Source organism: Odocoileus virginianus, chromosome 1 (genome assembly GCF_023699985.2).
Source record: "Odocoileus virginianus isolate 20LAN1187 ecotype Illinois chromosome 1, Ovbor_1.2, whole genome shotgun sequence".
Lineage (NCBI taxonomy): Eukaryota > Metazoa > Chordata > Mammalia > Artiodactyla > Cervidae > Odocoileus > Odocoileus virginianus.
The window spans coordinates 105,772,280-105,778,279 of record NC_069674.1 but is presented as its reverse complement, the minus strand read 5'-3'; positions in this window follow the sequence as shown (position 1 = coordinate 105,778,279).

Genomic DNA, 6,000 nt, shown 5'->3' with positions numbered 1-6,000 from the left:
GACTGAGAGGGAAGAAGTGAAAGAAGGACACACATGTCAGGGCAGGTAACATGGTCACACGGTGACCACTGTGAGCCCCATGGACCCTGGACACCCACGACGAGTCCTCAGTCCAGCCCTGGTCCCATGAAGATGGCTGGGGTAGCCTCAGAGGTCTGGTCTACAGGGGGGAGGTGTGCCTGGAGTAGTGGGCTGTGAAGTCCACCACAGTCTGGAAGGTCTTGACCAAGCTGAGCTGCAGGGCTGGGCACAGATTCCTGGGAGCAGCTTGAGTAGCCCACAGAAGCTGACAGAATGCTGTTCGGTCACTTTTCTGTCTGCCACCTCATCCCACAAACTCCCCACCCAGAAATGCGATTGGGTGAAGCTTAGGCACCTAGGACCCTTAAGATAGTGACCTGTACCCTGAGAACTGGGAGCTGAAGTCCAAAGTTAGCAAAATCTTGTTGTCCAACTTTATACCCAATGTATTTTGTGTGAACCCTCCTCCAGGATTCTGTTTAGACAGTAAGTGAATAATCAAACGAGGACCCAGAGATCTAAGTAATCATATAAACCCAACAAGCCTCTAAAGTAGCCCATATGGTCCTCACAGGCGCTTCATAGCTGGCTGAGATGGTCAGGAAGTTTCTAGCCACTCACAACATTCTGAAGAGGTGGATAAGAGCTTAGAAATTCTTGAAATCTAAACTTTAACTTATGGAGGGGGCACCTGAGGCCCAAGGATGCCATGTGATCTCCTTGACATCATGCAGCTAATCAAAGGCAGAAGCCAACTGTCCCCAATATCTTTTCTAAGCCATTTCTGCTTCCACAACTCCTTATAGACCAGTTGACATTATACAAGAAAATTCTTATATTTGATTACAATTTTATTAAAACTTCTTATATTCTTTACATGCTGTGTGATTGTGCTTAGTCGCTCAGTCATGTCTGACTCTCCGTGACTCCCGTGGACTGCCAGCCTGCCAGGCTCCTCTGTCCATGGGGATTCTCCAGGCAAGAATACTGGAGTGGGTTGCTGTGCCCTCCGGCAGGGGATCTTCCTAAGCCAGGGATTGAACCCAGGTCTTCCACACTGCAGGCAGATTCTTTACCAGCTGAGCCACCCGGGGAGCCCAAGCTCTGAAGCCATCATAAAAATAAAAGTATGATTATGTGAAATACTTTTGCCTAAATAATTATGGGCTATTTACCTAAGTTTTAATGCTTGAGTTGCCTAAGAAAAACATTTTGACACGATGGTCATCCACACAATGTAGCCATGTGTTCTGTGAGTAAAATTAATAGTTTGTGCAGAAACTAGTTTCTGCAGAAATAGTTTGTGCAGAAAAGCACAAACTGTGCTTCAAAATGAACTCAGGAACTGTCTGGGATGTTAGGAAGAGATCTCACCTGAGACATGAAATTGAGGACGTAGGTGTCCAGCTAATGAACTGATGGAAACATTTCTTCTGAGTTAAGATAGCAGAAAATCAGTCTCACAGGGAAAGGATATGAGATGGTTCCGTGGCATATTCTCCCACCTGAACCAACCAGCGACCCGGATGTGAGAAAGGGACTCTCGCTGGTGGTAGAAATGCTTCAGGAGTAGAGCTGGACCAAATTTCACTATCAGATGGCAGAACCAATACATTTGTCTTGATCATTTCCTCTCCTACCTGACCAGCTCTCTCTGCCGGACTAGATGTGCAAAGGTTTCTCTTTTATTGTAAATAAGATTCAGCAGCAGCCCACTGCCTTGGGGGATCTCACCCCACCTGCAGGATGCCTCCCTAGCAGGAGGCAGCTCGTCTCCTGCTGTTTGTGCCTTACTAAGCTCTTTCAAGTGCAAACTTCCCAGTTGAATCAGTACAGTCATCTTCCATGCCTGCAAAGCCTTCTCCACACTCCTGCACAGGTGGCCCTGTGGCAGTAAGTCTCAAGTCTCATTTCTATCTGGAGGTAGAACATAGGGTACTTTTTTCCTGGGCTAGTGTAGGTTTTTCCTAAAATAGTGAGAGATTGAAGTAAATGAGTTTGCAATTTTCCCCTCTCATCCTCAACATTTTAGGAGTAGATAAGATGTTAGATAAGATAGTAGAAGTATAAATGAATACACAGTCTCTCTTTCTGCCAGCAATGCAGCAGACCCCGGTTTGATCCATGGGTCAGGAAAATTCCCCTGGAGAAAGAAATGTCAACCCACTCCAGTATTCTTGCCTAGAGAATTCCATGGACAGAAGAGCCTGGTGGGCTATAGCTCTTCTACAATCTTCATGGATTCGTGGGGTCACAAAGAGTTGGACACAACTGAGCAATCAATGCTTTCACTTTCAATCTCTCTTCACACGCCTGAACCTCAGTTTACTTCTTCCAACAACCACTGAGTTCTCAGTATACTCTAGGCAATGTTTCTACCCTTATAGGACATAATTTCCAGCATTACAGGACAAACAGGCATACAGCTTAACAATTATGAGGGAGTTTATTAAGTAAATGGATATATGTACAAAATGCAGCAAAAATAATAGAATAATTAATTCCACCAGGGGGTTAGCAGGGCCTGGAATATTACTACCAAGTCTTTAGGTTTGGGGTGAGGAAGTTTGTAGGAAAGGCAGACCTTCCAGGCAAAGCAAGTGAATTCCTGTTATTGTTGTTCAATCCCTAAGTCATGTCTGACTCCTTATGACCCCATGGACTACAGCACGCCAGGCTTCCCTGTCCTTCACTAACTCAAAGAGTTTGCTCAAACTCATGTCCATTGAGTCAGTGATGCCATCCAACTGCCTCATCTGCTGTCACTCCCTTCTCCTCCTGCCTTCACTCCTTCCCAGCATCAGGGTCTTTTCCAATGAGTTGGCTCTTTGCATCAGGTGGCCAAAGGGTTGGAGCTTCAGCGTCAGTTCTTCCAATGAATACTCAGGGTTGGTTTCCTTTAGGATTGACTGGTTTGATCTCCTTGCTGTCCAATGGACTTTCAAGAGTCTTCTCCAACACCACAATTCGAAAGCACCAATTCTTCAGCACTCAGCCTTCTTTATGGTCCAACTCTCACATCCATACCTGAGTTCTGGAAAAACCATAGCTTTGACAATATGAAAATTTGTTGGAAAGTGATGTCTCTGTTTTTTAATATGCCGTTTAGGTTTGTCATAGCTTTTCTTCCAAGGAGCAAGCGTCTTTTAATTTCATGGCTGCAGTCACTGTCCACAGTGATTTTAGAGCCCAAGAAAATAAAATCTGCCACTGTTTCCATTTCCCCTCCACCCCTATCTATTTGCCATGAAGTGATGGGACTGGATGCCATGATCTTAGTTTTGTGAATGTTGAGTTTAAGCCAGCTTTTTTCACTCTCCTCTTTCACTTTCATTTAGAGAGTTCTTAAGAAGGTGTAAACAAAACTGGCCACCTTGTGATGGTGATGTGGAATGAGTGGGAGGCAGGCAGAACATGATCCGGGAAAGAAAGGTGGGGTCTGTGCCGTGTAACAGCATGGATGTCCTGCTCAATGCTGAGGGTCTGTTCTGGGATTTGTTAGGATTTGTCCTGAAGGTAGACGGACTCTTAGAAAAACAAGTTAAGTAGATGTGTATTTTAAGTTATCCTCAGGCAACACTGAGGAACAGAATGAAGGAGAGAGGGTGATAGAGCATGCTGGAGGATGTTACAGAAGGATCAGACCTGGGATGAAGGAGGTCTTAAGGACAAGAAATGCTGCTGCCATATCAGTACACCAAGAATGCTGAAGCCGTCAAGCCATCACATTACAGCTACTAGATGCTGAGCCCGGAGAGAACTCAGGTTGGAAAGAAGCGAACTGCCCACTGCCAAGCCCATGGAACCATCATCCACTGCAGCCAGCGCCCTCCCCAAAGTGCACCCTGAGCAGACTCGGGATGCGAAGCACAGGGCACTGACCTGGGTGTCTGAGGTGCAGATCAAAGGGGTGATCTCAGCGCCCCCAGCCTCTTGCCTCTGCCCACATAGAGACAAGCTGTGAATTCTTTAACTTGAGATGTCTAGTTTTCTTTAATTAATCGTGATCTCTTCATGTTGTGATTGCCTGGTCTGTGTTGCAAAAACTCCTATATATTTTGGCTCCTCCCACTTCTTCAGAGCAGTCCTTCAGAGCTATCTGAGAGGCGGTGTCTAGGGATTCAGTCCTCAGAAAGTCCACTGAATAAAACATAATTATCAACTTCTAGCCTGTGATTTGTTTTCAGTCGACAAACCAGAAAAGCAGAACCTGCAACATATATGTATATGTGTAGATGTATACGTGTGTGTGTATACATGTATATTTATATGTAGATATACAGATGTATGGGCTTCCCTTGGGGCTCAGGTGGTAAAGAATCTGCCTACAATGCAGGAGACCTGGGTTCGATCCCTGGGTTGGGAAGATCCCCTGGAAAAGGGAAAGGCTGCCCGCTCCAGGATTCTGGCCTGGAGAATTCCAGGGACTATGCAGTCCATGGGGTCACAAAGAGTCGGACACGACTGAGCAACTTTCACTTTCATACAGGTGTATATGTACAAATGCACATACACACAGCCTGGAGGAGGACATGACAACCCACTCCAATATTCTTGCCTGGAGAATCCCCAAAGACAGAGGAGCCGCGTGGGCTGCAGTCCATGGGGTTGTAAAGAGTCGGACGTGACTGAGCGGCTAAGTGCATGTACACACACACACACACCATTTTCAATGAACCCAATACAGAAGGGTGCTGCTGAGCAGCCTGCACAAGCTGTCCTGCACCTGAGGCTGGGGCCCCAAGCCACTGGGGGCCATCAGGAGGCATGTCTGTGAGTAGGCTGGAACCTCCAGGTGGGGCTGGAGCATTATGAGGGCCCAAGGGAAGCTGTGCCTGTTCTTGCTGCCTCTGCTCTTAGTGGTGAGGTTTCCTGGGAAATTCAGGTCCTTCCTCAGTAACCACATACATACACCCAGGAGGAAAGGAGGCTGGCGGAATGGCCTCCACTCCTTGTGTTTGATGGACCTTTGAACATCTGGATGACAGAGTTCCAAAATGCCACTGCCTCCCTCTGCCTTAACTCTGGGGAGAAAATCTCCCTATAGCTTGTCCTGATGGGAAACAAACTAGAAGAGGAATTCTGGGAGTGGACTTCAGTTTGGCCATCACAAAGTGTGAATATGGTTCAATTTCCACATTGTAATTAAGCTTGAAGAAACTACCACGGGTTCACTTTTTACATACAATCAAAGAAGAATAGTTCCACTTGTCTAAAAAGTCTGTTAAGGCTTGCTTCTCGTTACCAACTGCCTATGTGAGACCTAACTCTTCTTGCACACGTCAACCAAAAGCACCTGTTGCCACAGATTGGCAACACTGAAGGAGATACAAGAATCCAGCTGTCTGCCGGTAAGCCAGATACCAAAGAAATTTGCAAAAATTAAACAATGAAACTCATTTAATTTTTGTTGTTCTGCAAAATATAGTTATTTTCATAAGAAGTCACATGCAATGACATTATGACATTTTAAAAATGAATAACAAATTTTAAAATTATCGGTTTTAATTTCTAATACAGTAAACATGAATGACATAACCCAGATGAGCAAATGCCCTTGGTGACTTTCATAATTTTTAAGAGTGTCAAGGAATCCTGAGTTCAAACGTTTGAGAACTGCCAGTCCACATGATGCAGGAAGTCTGCTCGGGTGCAGACTTGTATTTTTTCCTTTGCTCTGCCTCCTCTCTGCCTAGAACAGTCTCCTTTCCCATTCCCTTAGTGAACCGCTAGAGTCATGGACCCCACAAAGCATCGTCTGTTTTCCATTCCTCTCTAATAGCTCCCTAGCTACACCTAGCACCTTGTCTTCCCTCACACTGCTTATCTCTGTGACTGGACCACATTGCACCCACCCTCCAGAACCTAACTGTGCTAAGTGAGACCCCCAACCTGAGATGCCTTAACTGAGGAGCTAGACCAATTGGCATAACACACTCAGATCCATGCTAAAGATAGAGACGTACAAGGAACTTGATA